The sequence below is a fragment of the Ptychodera flava genome, chromosome 6 (assembly GCF_041260155.1).
Source record: "Ptychodera flava strain L36383 chromosome 6, AS_Pfla_20210202, whole genome shotgun sequence".
In the NCBI taxonomy this organism is placed as follows: domain Eukaryota; kingdom Metazoa; phylum Hemichordata; class Enteropneusta; family Ptychoderidae; genus Ptychodera; species Ptychodera flava.
This window is the reverse complement of record NC_091933.1, coordinates 9,990,733-10,008,349: the sequence shown is the minus strand read 5'-3', so window position 1 is coordinate 10,008,349 and position 17,617 is coordinate 9,990,733. Positions and strand designations below refer to the sequence as shown.

The 17,617-nt window shown below is 37.6% G+C and overlaps 1 protein-coding gene across 1 annotated transcript in view; it reads right to left on the bottom strand.

The window, feature by feature from the left end:
- The window catches only part of LOC139134795 (plexin-A1-like), a 206,224-nt gene that overhangs the window by 171,835 nt on the left and 16,772 nt on the right, over positions 1-17,617 (bottom strand). The window lies entirely within an intron of this gene.

Here is a 17,617-nt window from a genome sequence, read left to right as displayed (position 1 = left end):
AAAAGATACAAAGCGCTTTATTTTATCACTGTGAATATCATGTACCCCTTCATGGCATCAGAGATAGTTATAGGCCATGCTATCAGTGTGATTCTGGTGCTTGTATATATTGCACCGTACACATAACCCCCTCGTCCAATAACAAAAGCAGAAGGACAAATTTTTCGTTTCTACCTATTGTTATCAAAGTACTCTGTACTAACAAAGTGAATATCATGTTTTTCTTCGTGGCATCAATGATAGTTAAAGTCCCCCATCCCCAATCAGTATGGTGCTAGTGCTTGTATATATTGCATTGTACATAAAGTCCTCCGCTTCATCCAAAAACATAAGTACCTTAAACGCCAGGATTATATTTCATTTTTGCATATTCTCATCAAAGTCGGGACAAAATTTCATTTTTGTATACTGGTTTATCCAAATTTTATCTACTTACAATGAGAATATCATAACCTCTTCGTATTTCCCCTTCTATTTTTGTTTTAGGGTCAGCTGGATTCTGTCATGTCGGTCAGCCAGTCGAGCCCCTCCCTCGTCGCAATGAAATGCAGGAAATAAATATAGTGCCACTTTATTACATGAGTCGATGTGAGTGCAAAATTTTGCATTGATTTGAATACGGACATCCGGGGAGTTAGCGGGCCGGTGAACTGACCGGTTTCCATGGTTACCTGGTCCAGTGAAGCCCTTCGACGTTTTCGATGTCAAGGTACGCGCTTTACGCTAGATGTAAAATATCCATGCGCGCACTGATATTTTGACTTTCGTTAAAATCTGTCTGATGCCGGTCGATGATGGTAAAATTGTTTGAGAACATCCTGCCCTAAATGCAATATTTATTGCTAAATGCAATATTTATTGCGTCAACTGTGAAGAGGCATGTAATAAAAATATTATTGCCTGAATACATGGATTTATGTGCCCACGCAGCAGGAGACAATTTGCCCTCCTGGCGTCGGTCAAATTGTCACCTGCTCTCGGGCACATAAACCCATGTATTGAGGCAATAATATATAATATAATAAATGAGTGGATCATTCTAGTTATTTTATGTGCAGTACATGGCAAGACACAGATGAATCGATAGTGCCTAAAATTAGGTCATGTTACCTGAAGTCACGAAAAATGGTTTTCTGTTTTTTATCCGCCTTGCCGGGTTTTCGGTATCTCAGTATTATATCCCTTCATCAATGGCTCAACTGTAAGGCTGCGTTCACAAAAAATGGATTGGGGGCTGGAAAAATTTAGGGGGATTCAAAATTTTCGGGGTAGTGGAGGGGCTTCAAAGTTTTGCAATGCATGAAGGGGGACCTGAAAATTTTTTAGTTCCCTTTCGTCTTGATATTTTCAAATTCCAAGGCTTGTCGAGTAATTCAATGAAAAAAGAATAACATATTAAATTTCATCCAATTATTCTATTGTTAGTTATACTTTAACAAATCTACAACCATTTTGTCACATCTCATGACTATTCTCTAAAAAAATCTGAACAAGTATGATTTTTCGTAAAAGAACCCTAAACAAGCTGACCTAGTAACGGGGCAGAAGCTGCAACTGTTGATATTTTTTTTCAATTTTTCAATGCAATATATGAAATACAGTTTCCTGCTTTCTCCCTACAGTATGCTGAAGCGCACAATATTCAGTTTGTCTACAAAGCCTTTATTTATAAATATACATTGGAAGATAATCAAAGTAGAGTCCAGACTGAAAGTGTTTTGTCAATGATGCAATGCTCAGTATACATACACAGGCTTTATTGGAAAGCTAAATACCAGACAAATCAACATACTGTAGGTAGTAGAGCAAGAACACAGTTGTATAAGTTGAACAAAAATATTGTCAAAATAATTAAAGTTAATACAGCTACTGCCTTGCTACTGCATATCGGCAGTGTAGTTGAAGAAGAGTTTTGGTCAAATGATGCTCGATGGGAGTGAAATATATTTGTACACAAGGTCAGACCAGAGTGTAACATATGATATGGAAGACCAGGAAACTTGACGGTTGTCAGGGATTTTTGAATTCTGAAAATGAGAATAATCAAATATCATTCTAAAGGAAAAAAGATGGGTGCCACCTAGCTCGATTTTCTAAATGTTCACATTCTCATTTAAAATAACATACAAGTAAAACTTTGAACAAACTTTCAACAGTAAAGACCCTAATTAAAAAGTGGGTGAATTAACCATTATTACACCAAAAGTTTTAGAGATTAAAACGTTTATTTTTGGAATATGTTAACCTTCCAGTGACTGAATGGAATTATTTTCTACCAAATTTATCATTATTACACCAAAAGTTTTAGAGATTAAAACTTTTATTTGATGGAATATGTTAACCTTCCAGTTTTGCCAATTTCGAGCAGCGTACTTTTGAAAACATATTTTTGGTAGGTCACTGTGCTCAGTTTTACACCATGAAAATTTGGCAGAATATAGCCAGGAATTCACAATTTGCAAACTCTCTCATGTTCGTGCCTTCAGCAGGTGCCATTGACCGTGGCCAAAGTTTGATTAACTCAAGTCGGCTTAGACTGATAAATCCACAAAATCCACTGATGCGTTTCAAAATGAATCAATGTAAGAACTTGCTTTATATAGGAAAATGGCACTATAAACTGCTAATAACAGGTAGTGTCCAACATCTGCAAGTATAACTGCCCGATACATGTTTATTTTTTCTTTGCGTGCAACCTTTGGCTATATGATAATTGGGGGAAATTGAAAATTGTGGTCATGTAGGCGGGGGACTTGATTTTTTTAGGGAACTGAGGGATGATCTGAAAAACGAATAAGATTTCAATAGCGATTCCTCCAGTCCCCCTAACAATTATTTATGAACGAGGCCTAACGTATCCCCATCTTTTAGTCCAATGATAGTCATCTACTCTCTACGAGGAGAAGCCAGCTTCGTCATTGGCAGAGTCAATTATTGTTTACTGACTACATTTGTGCGCGATCAGTACATATATTATACATACATACATACATACATACATACATACATACATACATACATACATACATACATACATACATACATACATTCATACATACATGCATGCATGCATGCATGCATGCATGCATGCATGCATACATACATACATACATACATACATACATACATACATACATACATACATACATACATACATACATACATACATACATACATACATACATACATACATACATACATGCATACATGCATGCATACATGCATGCATATATACATACATACATTCAAAAGTGCTATGGCACCTCTCTCCCACCTTTCACTGATTCTTTTATTGATGAGTGTCTTCAGGGTAACGTCGAAATGACACACAAAATTTCTGAAGTCCGCGATCAAGTGCGAATAACAAGCCTGACAAAAATATGTCAAATACCCCTCTTATAGACAAAGGCTCATACGATTGTTTCAAGAGAAAGGGGCTCCATATTATCCACATCAATGCTCGTAGCTTACTACCAAAGATTGAAGAAATTAAGATTTTAGCCGGGGAATCTAAGGCAGCAATAATTGGCGTGAGTGAAACATGGTTAGATAACTCCATAACGGATAGTGAGATTGATGTACCTGGGTATGAAATACAGAGGAATGACCGTAATAGAGAAGGTGGGGGAGTTTGCATGTACATTCGTTCCAATTTTGCTTTCCGACAGCGCTCAGATTTACAAAATGATACCTTAGAGGCCATATGGATTGATTTGCTCCTGCAAAAGTCAAGCCAATTTTGATTGCTACTTTATATAGACCTCCAAAATATTCCAACTTTTTTTCGAATTTGGAAGATTTACTCACGACACATTGCATTTCCGACCAAGAATCAATATTTATTGGTGACTTTAATTGTAATGTAACGTTCGATGACAACTGTCTAACTAGACATTTTTATAATTTTTGTAATATTTTTGCTTTACAACAATTGATATGTGAACCTACTAGAGTCACTAAACATAGTTCTACTATCATTGACCTTATCTTGACCTCAGATCATGACAAAATTTGCCAGTCTGGCGTTTTACCAATCGGTATCAGCGATCACTATGTTACATACGTTTGAAACAAAGGTCGGAACCGTGGATTAACTCTGATATTTTAGACGGAATTAAAGAGAGAGATCGCTTATTTGGGAAGTTAAAAAAACACGGGGAGGACAGCCTATTTAGGCAGTTTCGCCTTCAGAGAAATAAGGTTTCCAGACTTATCAAACGAGCAAAATCCGAATTCTTCAAGACAAAATTAGTCAATTGTGGAAATAACAGCAAAGAGATTTGGAAAATCTTGAAAAGCTTGGGAGCTCCCCTTAAAAAAGTTGGTTCTACTTTCACAAATATTGGCTTGGTTATAGGCAATGAGGTTTGTTTTGATAAAACAAAAGTTGCACAAAGATTTAATCACTTCTTCAGCACAATAGCATCTTCACTTGTTGACAAACTACCTCCTATATCAGGTAAGTTTGACATAGACCACGTCAAACATTTCTACTCTAGCAAAGGAGTTGAAGAAAACGGTTTCAAACTGTCCTTGTTAGTGATTATGTTGTCTACAAGCATCTTTCCTCTCTTGACAGCACTAAATCGACAGGTTTAGACAATATTCCAGCCAAATTTATTAAAGACGGCGCTGAGCAAATGCTGCTCCTATAACTCATGTTATTAATTTATCAATTCATCAACAAGTTGTTCGAATGATTTAAAAAATGCCAAAGTTGTCCCAGTTTACAAAAAGAATGACAAAACTTTTGAAGGTAATTATCGGCCAGTTTCGATTACAAGCATTGTTTCTAAAGTTCTGGAGAGAATAATTTATGACCAGCTAGAAGAGTACCTTTTGAAAAACAACTTACTGTATGAATTTCAATCAGGATTTCGACCAGGGTACTCTACTGATACATGCTTGATTTACATCACTGATCACATTAAACACCAGATTGACCAGGGTAAACGAACAGGGATGGTGCTTATCGACCTTCAGAAGGCATTTGATACCGTGGATCATACGATCTTATTAGATAAGCTTAAAGCGTTAGGCAAAAAGCTGTTCGTTGGTTCAGTTCTTATCTGACTGGCAGACAGCAAGTGGTCAACGTAAATAATCATATGTCATCATTTAATCAGATTAATTGTGGGGTGCCTCAAGGATCGATACTGGGTCCGATTCTATTTTCAATATATGTTAATGACATGTGTTCTGCTGTAAATTGTAAACTTCTTTGTATGCTGATGACTCAGCACTGATGGTGTCTGACAATGATATTGGTAAAATACAAAACGAACTAAGCTTAGAATTGCAAAGTTTGAATGAATGGTTAGTGGATAACAAATTGACTTTACATCTTGGTAAAACTGAGTCAATTCTTTTTGGCTCGAATCATTTCTTAAAAGAAGTCTAAGCTGGAAATAGTCTGTAACGATACCATGTCATCGCCAAGGACATCGTTAATTATTTGGGTGCCGATCTGGATCAAACACTATCAGGAGAGAGTATGGCCACACAAATAATTCAGAAGGCAATCATTCGTCTTAAGTTTGTGTTTCGCAAACGTCACTTTTTGGACAGGAAAACACGTATACTTCTTGCCAACAGTCTCATTAATTGTCATTTTGATTATGCCTGTGCCTACTGGTATCAAGGTTTGAAGGTTGTCAGTAAACACAGACTACAAACAACACAAAATAAAATAATAAGGTTTGTTCTAGATATGCACCCCAGGGAACATATTGGGCCAGCTCACTTTGAAAAACTTGGGTGGCTTTGTGTAGAGCAAAGTGTGTCGTATGTGAAACTGAATCTCATGCATAAAATAATAAGGGGTCAAGCTCCATCCTACCTAGCGTCAAATTTTATTACCAGACAAAATTTACACAATTATAATACACGTTCTGGCAATATCTCAGTTTTATCCCAGGAGGAGCTAATTATTTCAAACAAGTTTTCAGTACTCAGCTTCGCAGTTATGGAATTGCCTTCCACGTAGTATAAGGAATATTGATTCCAATTACAATTTTTAAAAAAGTTAAAACGTCATTTGCAAGATTCTTATGTCGAACGTGTCAGGAGAGATTTCATTTAATCTTTGTGTGATTTGCAGGGTTTTAGTCCGTTTAACTTATTTTTGGAAGTGCTTGTTTTACTCTCTGTTGTCGGATTTCTCACTTTGTACTTTTTCCATTTTTTTGTTAGTCTTTTGTTAATATGGACCACAGAGGAAATAAGTCTTTCGACTTTCTGTGTAATCATGCACAATTTTGTTCATTTTGTGGTGTTTTATGTATCATTTTGTGCAAATAAATAAATAAAAATAAATAAATAAATAAATGGCTATTTTAACATAAAGTGGTTCAGACAATAACATCTCAGAAAGAAGTCATGTTTAAGAGGACTGCAGATTGTTATTTCATTATTGTAATCTATTTGTTAAGAATATAAATTACACATATAAGTTGATAGTGATCAACAGAGATCCAGGGTGAAATTCAGGTGTAAGGAGGAGTAAAGCGTGGAGTAAATTTATTGCAATTCATACTGAACAGGCACGCACTTAGTAAACACAGGATTTCACTAGAATTTGTCACCGGCGCGGCTGCAGCTACGATCTGAGCGAGTAGACGTTTTCCTACTCTATCACTGGATTTGTGTACGAATGGAACGTTTGCGGATAGCAACGCGCGTAGTAACCTGAATCGAGGTAGTTCAGACATGCACGCGATTGCCCAATATTTGGATTTGGGCACCGGGCCGGGGCGTGATACGTAAAACAAAAGCATGTATGTGAAGGCACTTTCCCCAAAGCTTTACGCAGGCACGTGAATGCAGGCATATGATAATTGTACATATTAATTGTGGTATTAATGCCAGTATATTGGACAAAACGGTGAAAACACATAGCTATCATCTTCGCATCATCTTTCGTTGTGTTTTTTGTTGAAATTGTGTATTATAATTTTTTGCAAATATTGATACGTACAAATGGACTCTAAATCGGCCGTAGGAACTAAGCATTCATTAATATTTTGAACTGTGCAAAATTCCATTACTATAAACTGTGACCAAAAGTAAAAGAAAGGACTCACGGGCAATGAACCAGAGCAAGAGGCACCGCTCATCCAGAACGCAGTGTGTTCTAGTACTCTGTCGGGTAACATACATCCTTCGGCAGCGTCTTGGAAGGCTATCTCAATTATGCTCATTTATACATGCATATTGCTGACTTTGTGGTCGGTGTCGGGGGATCATTCTCACCAACAGCAAATGTAACAAACAGAACTTCTTCTATGTCATTTAGTGTCATGGATTGGATGAGCTCTTGTCCAGGTCTGGTGAGATATGCTGCTTGAGCAAGGTTGTACGAATCATTCAGACACTTCAATGTCACTTCAGTGTAGGAGTTGAAGTAATTGTTCTCTGTCCGCTGACACACACGGACAAGCTTTGAAATATAATCAGAACTTGAAGCCGATGACTTTTGTGTAGTTAAAAAGTAGCTGTAACCATTGTAGCCAAATCCGGCCACGTATCTAATTCGAAATGTAGAGGATAAATGCAAACTGATAAAAATACCTGTCGATCCCCGTCTGTCTTCAAATACTTCGAATATCCGATTGCCTCGCAGTTGTCTGCCACTGAGAAAAGGGTAACCTGGACCTGAAGATGTACTTGTTGTACCAACATACAGTATCACTCTACCCAAATGATAGTGTGGAGCGATGAAACCAACCGTTGAGTCATATGTATTATTGGCAACAACGTAAACCAAGGCATCATTAGTTTCAGTCACCGATAAGTTGTACAAATCTCGTTTCTGGCAAACACCTTGGTAGCCACCACAGGTTATGAGATCACCATGATCGTAGTTAATCGCTATTATTTTATTGAATGTGTCATGTGCTTCATCATTTTTATCATACTCTGGTCCTGTGGTTACACTGACAGTCAACTCTAAGTTTTCGTTTAACCTGTACAGATGATTTATTCCACCAACATACACATCGCCTGTTTCATTATGCACAGTCAAGTGATTGAATCCAGCAGAGTTAGCGTAGGTGAAATTGATCGCTTCATAGATATTTCCATTCGACGGAAGAACCATCGCTTGAGCACTTGAACACAAATTCATCTCTATCACCAAGATCAACGTAGGAGAACAGGCACACCCATGCTTCACTGAAGCCCTGATATTGATTGTACTACGACCTAAGTAGAAAATATGTGGAATTATTGAAATATTCTGTTACACAAAAATTGTGACCTGATCAACAGTTGCCATCTTGTGAAAAAAGTGGGCACATACACTATGTAAGGGGACGAATCATATCTGGTTTGGACAAGGTCTGGGAGGACGGTGGTTTGGAAAACTGAAAAATTTATTCGCCGGTGTCGTTGCACACTATAGTCTTGTGCCGCTTCACACACCGCTTCTAAATTATTCATTCGCCAGTAGTAAGTGATTACATCTCTTAAGTACTCCTTATTCTTACAAACCGGTCCATTATAGCATATTACATTCGTATTTAATATGAAAGGCTAATAATCCTGCCCTGCCACTGCGCTAAATGATTAAATGCAGTGGTTGTGTGTAAGCGAGCTTATCTGTGTTACTGATTTTCAGGTTGAATTCTCAGAAAATTGTTTAACGGCGTAGATTTCAAATTGTCAGCTTTGATAATAGTATCGGCACTAACGAAAGATATCAGCACTGCGTAGAGCTCTCCAAGCTCGTCTGGTCCTTAAAACAAAAGAACCTCGCGGTCAACTATTGACATAGCATCGAGTTACTCTAGCATAGCCAAGCGATGTAATCTTTGTTTATCAAAAAAGCTACACATTATCAAAGCTGAGAAATCTACGGTATTAACTAAGCGCCCTGAGTTGGTTTCACGATGTCACCACCAAAATTGATATTATTTATCAAATGTTAATATATATATATATATATATATATATATATATATATATATATATATATATATATATATATATATATATATATATATATATATATATATATATATATATATATATATATATATATATATATATAAAATATTTGTTACTTAAGTTTAACGATTCCTTTCCCTTCTGTCTGAAGATTGGAGGATGCATGAAACTTAAGTAACAGATACTATTACTTTGTCCTTAAAGTAATTTGCGTATCTATCATAACGCACTGCTTTACGCATCGAGCACTATATTTTTCCACGAGGACGTGTGTATACCTCGATACACCCACACATACATGCATGCATACATACATACATACATACATACATACATACATACATACATACATACATACACACATCACATACATACATACATACATACATACATACATACATACATACATACATACATACATACATACATACATACATACATACATACATACATACATTACATACAGTTTTAAGAATTTGGATGGGGTCACCCTGTTTTCGTTTCTTTTTTCATCAGGGGGGTCAGCGAATTAGCAAAAATCCTCGGCCCCGTCCCCAGGCTACAGAAACTAACCCACCCCTTATCTCTCTACGCTTAATTTCTTATTGAGGTCACAGCATATGCCAAATGGCCTAATGTGAATAGTGTGAGATTAAAAGTTATTATTATCTTTGTACCATAGTGTAGTTGCATCTGAAGCTACGCAATTATATCATTTGTTTGCACGAACGTACAAATACCAGGAATGACAACGGGGTCATCGGTATCGACAAATTAGGCATAAACGGCAAAGTGCGAGACGGTGATTAAATAACTGAACTGTTCCCTTGACTGCCTGATTAGTCAAGTACTGCCTTAGAAGTTGAAGCCACTGTAACATTGTCTCTATGGTATGTCTCCTTTTCTTCATTACGTATAATATTTGAGTTGAGAAGTAACAAGAAACTTACCGATGGATACATGCCCTCCACTGCTGTCATGTAATAGATTGTTTTTTGTCAAAGATGCTATAGAGCAAGGAAGAAGGAAATAGAGTTTGGAGCGTGTTCATCTGGAAATCAATCAGCGGATGTTGCGGCGCTGGTGCTGTGATGCCCTAATTTCCCTACCGTTGTCTAGTCTACCGCATGAAAGTACCCAGTGTGTCGAAAGGACTGTTACATTTTCAGTCATTGGAGGTACTTGTGCAGGGCATTTGTTGACATTTTGTCTTATCGATATGACATTTAGCGATGGAAATGAATTTTTCTTTAATAAAGTTGAGATTTACAAGTACCCGCACCGTTCTTTTCTGAGTGAAAACCTTGTCAATGTTTTTAATAGATGTAATAGCTGCATTACACGAAAGATACAACATTAATCAAGATAACTCTGGAATAGGTAAACATACAGCTAGCCATTGAAAGACTAACGCCTTTATTTGTAATGACAATAAGCTCACATCAATCCATATCATTTGTTGCCAAGCTTTAAGGCAACTGAACAATGTGTTGACTGTAAACATCTAAGTATGGCGAAATTTGTAAACAAATTAACTCAACCAATACAGGTTTACAAGTATTACTAGCTGCATGGCTATATATAGATTGCTGGCCAAGACATATATTTATTTGTCATTAGGTTTATAACTTGGTAAATCCGTACAAGTTTGTATGACAAAGTATTACAAATTAATCGAAAATTGACCCATACATTAGGATAGACCATTTCGACTTCCTCGAGAAAGATTTATGATAGGTATGTGTAGTCACCACCATATTCAACATATATTCCTATACTCAGACCTATGCATATTTGTAAATGACTGGCGAAGAACTTGCTGGTACAAACATGTATGACTTTATGACCTCCACTAAGTGGTGTCCCTGTTACACGCATGTAAAACTGCTATTTCCTTTTTCCTGGTTCGTCGCTGTTTTTTCCAAAATGACGAAACACGAATGATAGTTAATTTGATCATTTGAGAGAGCACCATCGATTGATTTGATCCACGTATCTTATGGGAGTGCGATTTAAATGGTAATGTATGCATTTTACTCATTTCAGTGTCCGTCAAATTTTTCACAATAACCCCTTAAAAGGTTCAATTCCCAGTGTTGACGACACAGATTATGATATCTGCTTTACGCTAAGTCTCTTCGAGATATGATTTAGATTACAATCTTTCAGCTAAACATGTCACACTGGCATCACTTCTCCTTATCAGCAACGGTCACTCGATATTAAGAGGAAACGTCTGAACAAATCCTCAGATGCAATCAGAAACTTCCGCAAAATGGTCTCGCTGTCATCGAATTGCAAATCAGCCGGAAGCACAGACTTCTTGCTTCAGAGATCTGAATCACTGTAGGATATGGAAATAAACTATCAGGGCTTGACATTTGCACACAGTATGTTTCTATATATACAATGAGAGATTGTAAATCACACAGAACTCGTTAAATTTACACAGAACTCGATAAACTGCAAGTGGGAGTGGCGACACCTTAGTAGGTCAACTAGACTTACAAAAATCTATCTATGTGTTTGAATCGTGGCAATACGAGCTCGATACGGCATGTAGCTGGGAAACCCCCCGCCGTACAATTACATTTTCCAAAACTTATTCATGGACTGGCCCGAAAATCTATCAAGACACTCTCAGTTTCATATGGCAGAGTTTTTATAATAGCTACAGTGGAATTTGATCGAGTGTCCGTTTTGACTTGCAGAGCTCGACAAGTCTACATGTTGCTTATCATTAGAAAAGTAAACATTTGCAACAAATTGAGTCTTTGATGTTAGATTATACAGCGCGCGCGGCGAACGTTTCCCCATACACTGTCTACCGGTAGTCTTCAATCATGACAGTCGTTTCAGCATGCCACTCATGCACAACAAGCTTGACACCGGACTATAGCTATAGCACATCATCAAAGTTTTCTTTCAGCTATTTGTGTACTTTGATTTGAGAAATACAACTCAGACAAAACTCACTGGCATATTTTTCGAGAATTATATCTCGAGGAAAGTCCTCAACATCAACCGGACTGACTCTGGGCGTTTTATTATAGTAGAACATTGTATTTCTTCAGCAAGGTAAAGAATATTTTGAAGGCAGAGAGATATCACCGTCCCCTTCCATGCTAACCCGTTGCCGTGTGTGATGCCGTCCGGGAAATTAATAAGTGCCAAAATACAGTGAATTATTTCAGAAACACTGGGTGTGTTATTCAATGGCACAAAATGTACCGTGTTGATTGAATTGCACTTGCATGTGCAAAATCAACACTTTTCTTCAAGTCTATTTTGTAGCTCAGAGAAGTGTCAATTGAGAAAGTTTCATTTAGCTGAGACAAAAGAGAAAGTGGAATTAAAGTTTGATGCAGGAGTGTTTAGCATTTTCTGGTTGACAATATTCAGTGTTGTATCGTGTCAAACTTGTTGATAGAGTAGACTGCACTGGCAATGCTACAGACTTTATGCTGAAGGGACTGTTGTCGTGATTGCTGACATCAAGAGGAGAAGAAAAGTTTTTTTTTAAAAAATTTACTTGTTTCTTCATAAAGTTCCCAATTTAAAAGTAAACATCAAAAGAAAACTGGTGATGTGCATGTAGTGCAGTGTTATGCTTGTTGTGAGTGACATGCTGAAACGACTGCAGTGATCGTGACGAGACAGTGTATGGGAAACGTTTGCCGCGCGCTGTAATCTAACACCAACCAAAGACGAAGACTCAATTTGTTGCAAATGTTTACTTTTCTAATGATAAGCAACATGGAGACTCGTCGAGCTCTGCAAGGCAAACGGACACTCGATCAAATTCCACTGTATTTTAAATCTGTTTTACGACTGATGGTTGCGATGGTGTCCCTGAATGTGCTCTTTGGTTACTGTTAAGAAAGTAACTCACATTTTGAACAACTTAAACCCTGAGAAGGCTCTAGGTCCTGATAGGATCCTAGCCCGAGTCGATCGTATACGAATGTACATGTTCTGAGCGTTGAATTTAACAAGTCACTTCAGTCCGGAGTGTTTTCGTATTTGTTCAAAAGAGGTAATATCGTCCAAGTTTATGAATCTTGCCTTCATAATGAGGCCTGTAATTATCTACCAATCTCACTTCCCTATATTTTTTGTAAAGTTTTTTGGGAAAGTTGTCTTTCCCCTCATTTATATCACGTGCAAATAATCACGTGCAAAATGCACTTGCCAATAATCAGCACGGTTGTGTTGGGCGCTTTACTATTACCAATCTTGTTTCATACACAGGCTTTTTATCCAGTACAGTTATCAACTCATCATAAAGGCAACTATGGCCATTCCGTGAGAATAATGAATAATTCCTGTGAAAATTTCAAATTGTCCACACGTTTTCGTCTTTCTTGCAGCATTACAATTCGCCTTACGTTCCGACGGCAGATTCGACGTCCATGCAACACGTTGTTCTAAATCCATAAAAATTAGCTGCATAAACTAATTGAAAGGATCAATGACGTCAACAGCGGAACAAAAATACAGAAATACAACAGTTTCCAATACTGTCAGTACTACATGTACCTAGGCTGATGCAAATGTCCATTTTTCCTTTTTTATGTTATATCAATATTTAATAGAATTAGCACCACAGAAAAATCAGCATAATTTCGAATTACTTTATTAAAATCTCGTTTCGGTGTAGGTGATGGCGATTTGTCATCCATTCTCAATGTGCGTGCGATGAAGTGCATTCACTTCTATGTATGACAGAAGTGACAGCGAGCTCCGATATTAAATGTCAAATGGCAATTGTTAAATGTTTCATACTTTGATGTTATAGTTTATCGTTTTTGTTCCATAAGTAATTAGGATGAACTTCAAGTCATGAGGCTTCCCCTCAATTTCAACGAGATTCTAATCATGTGCTAAGAACAATCTCTCTTCATCTTGTAGTTCGTGGGTTACACGAAAGGTGTTCGGTTACTTGGAACAGCAATATCCAGATTAGCACTTCGGGTATGCGTTTGAAGACACTTGTGTTTCCTGTTTTATCCAATCTAAAACTATTCGCTATGTGCAAATCATGCACAAGTAAGTGGTGGATTGGTCGAGTTTGGCCTAAATGAGGCTAATCCACCACATTAAATGATGGTATGATAAAATGTTGGAATGCAAACGCTACGAAATGTGAACCCCATCGAAACAGGCGTGTATAGAGCTTAAGGTTAGGAATAATACAATGAATAATTCTTTTCCAACATTCTTCCTCTACAGATCCTTATACTTCATGATAAAGGTTTGGTCGCGGCTGTTATCAAGCTGTAAACATCCATGAATCAACATCGATGGATACCAAGGCCAAGCTCAGCCTTAACCTATCCCCAAACTATAGCACGCGGGGTTATTCAGGGTCATAGTTGTCGATAAATAAATCAGTTAATGCAAAAGCATGCGGATGCATGCAGAGGTGACCTTAAAATCGCTATGTTGAATTTCTCATATTGTATAAGCTGTTTTGGTATTTGAAATCTGATTTCCGTTCACTGTAATTGGTTAGCGAGGAAATTGCGAACATTAATTACAAAAAACAAATCACAGCATTTGCTAATATTTAGACTTTCAGCAACTATATACTTAAATAAAGTTACAAGCTCAGTTGTTTATAGAGAGTTCGTTCTTAAGAAAGGCCCAGTTCTTGTCCAGGAACCTTAGTGACAATGCTGACAATAATAGTTAGTGAGCGGTATAATCAGTGGTGACAGTAGTGTAGAATTACTGAAAGCGATTGAGCGACATTCCTTATATCCGCTTTGTGTTATTTTAGTATTATCCAATCATGGAAGAATCATTGCACTGGCGAGACGCCTTCTCGTAATAACGACACATCCCGGACCTAGTATATCTTACACCAGATTATCGCCAGCCCTCCGACACTTACCAGGCTTGTGGTCAATTCTTATTATGAGTGATTAATCAAATGCAATACAGCAAAGGACCACCTATTTAAAAAGTTTTACACATTTATCACGGAAATACGCTCATTATTCCAGCTGCTCTACCATTTCGACTTCCGCGAGAATCATTCAAGACCGACAGAGGTCACCATTATATTTAGGTGCTTATCTGACCCATCTTCAGCAGAACACCTGTGCTCAGACCTGTCTACATATCAAACACTAGTCAATGATTTGCTGTTACAAATATGTGCGTCATTATAACCTCCGTTAAGTCGTCTACCTGTCACACATATTGTCTGATTGCACGGTGTTCTTCTGGTTAGTCACTGTGTATACCATTGCGAACATTAATTACAAAAAAAAATCACAGCATTTGCTAATATTTAGACTTTCAGAAACTATATACTTAAATAAAGTGTGTGTGTACTTACGCTGCATATACTCAATTTATTAACTCAATGTCGATCTAATTTCCAACGATAAAAGGAAGGTGTAATTCAAAGTGTTATAGTCACTGATCATAACATCTACTTTTATACGCGGCATCACTTCGAGACAAGATTGAAGATGACAATCTGTAAGGTAAACATGTTACACATGCATCGCTTCTAATCCTCACAAGTGTAAACAAATGTCTAATATCCAAACAAAAACTGCAAAATGGTCTCGCGGTCACCGAATTGAAGAAACAGCCGGAAGCAACAAAATGAATTATGGCATACATCACGTAAAAGGACGACAATACGTTGGAAATAAAGTAACAGGGTTTGACAGCTACACATGTCAGAGATGGTAAGTTACATTGAACTCTATACACTGCGAGTGAGAATGGCAAGACCTGAGTAAGTCATCTAGGGCATGGCAGTGGGAGCTTGGCATGGCATGTAGCTGTATTAAAAACAGCCCATCATACAATTAACGTTTTACCCACAAACTTTATGGACTGTACGAAAATCCTTAATCCATCACGATATTCTCAGCGACATTTTTGATATTGTACATCATTAACAGTTCAGAGACTATCAAGATGTTGCTAAGTTCACAGGTGTCTATCTCCTAGGATCAAATCACACTATCCAATTTTTTGTTGATGGCATAAACAACTTCTAAAAATTGACCGCCGAGTTGGATAACAGGTGCTTGAAAATGATCACGATAAAACAAGCAGTAATAACATCATTTTGTCGTTAGTTTTTAAAGTGGAAAAAAAGAATAGCGTTTGTAATTCTCTAGTAAAACAAGACAGCACTGGCTCTACGTGTGGAGAGTGATGGTATTTATGCCTTCGGATTATCCATATATACGCCAAGCTATATGCTTCCATCACCTCTTGATCTACTGTGAACCGTCGTAATTATATGCAGGATATACTGCTGCACCTTCGGATAACGGCCAACTTCAAAACCATACTGTCTTTACAGCAATATCTGACCGAGAGAGACCAAAGTTTGACATCCGAGGGCGCACTATATCACACACACGATTCAGTAAACTTCAACGACGGTCATGATTCTGTTAGAATAATGCATGATAAGGCCAAAAAAAAAAGAAATGTTTCTGGTCAGGCCTTTCTTAAAAAAATGGTGCGGCGACGCGGATTTTTTTTTTTCTTTTTCTCCTCCTCAAGGGAGGGAGGAGGGTCAGTTAAAGCGCCAAAGCGTAGTGGCTAATTTGCATAATCATTTGCATATCATTAATTTATATTTGCATATGGATGTAAGCTTGCACATGCATCCACACATACATGTACACTCACAACAAAATGCAATGGTAACACACAAGTGTGCAGTTTGAACATCATGGAAACTCTTTATTACACTTAAATAAATCATCACAGTATTGTAATTACAATTGCAATTAAAACAGAAGATTCAGATTGAAACTTTGAGAGCAAGAAATGGTTCGTCTGATTGGAGTTTCATTAATACATATATTGCTAATAAATTGTCAAAACTTGCCAACAAAGAGGAAAATTCACAAGTTTAAGCTTTACACAATTCATTGATAAATGTAATTGAGTTTTATATCATTTTTGAACGACAAACACCGCGAATAATACGGGGATAGATTTCAACCAGCGGCGCCCCCCCCCCCCATAACTTCTACTGCCACTGGACATCGTCGTTCGATTCTTGATTTTAAAAATACCACCAAGATGATCACAAGACATGAACTAAGTACGACTAGAATCCCTCGAAAATCAGGTGTAAAATCTTTCAGGGGACGTGTCAGAGTGGCACCACACGCGACGCCAGTATCAATGTCAACAAGTTATAAACCCGTCGACCAACATGGCCGCCGCCATATTGAAATTTATGCAATGTGAACTCGATCGCGATCGTGATCGTACTAGGACAAAACTCATCGTTGTACAATCATAATCAACCTCACCAGTTAACTCTTGTTTCTTTTGCGATCCATTTCGTTGATCAAAGCATGGGAATGTGATCAAAGGCCCTGCTAGTGCTACACCGCCTACCTCTGTGAACACTTGTCCGCGATGTATACTGAGTATTAAAGGTCTTTGTTGGTCGTAATAGTCGTTCTGGAATGAAAATTTGTGAACAACCCAGCCGATTCTTCTATTGTTTTAACGTTCCTCTCAACACTTACGGACAACTTATCTGATGCATACCATACTTCACACCTTCCACCAGGTTGAAAGTTGCAGTGAGCGCTAATGTGTAGACAATGCATGCATCAGCTGGTAGCTACGCAGAGCGTGTGAACTAAAGGATGGCGGGACTATTTGAAAG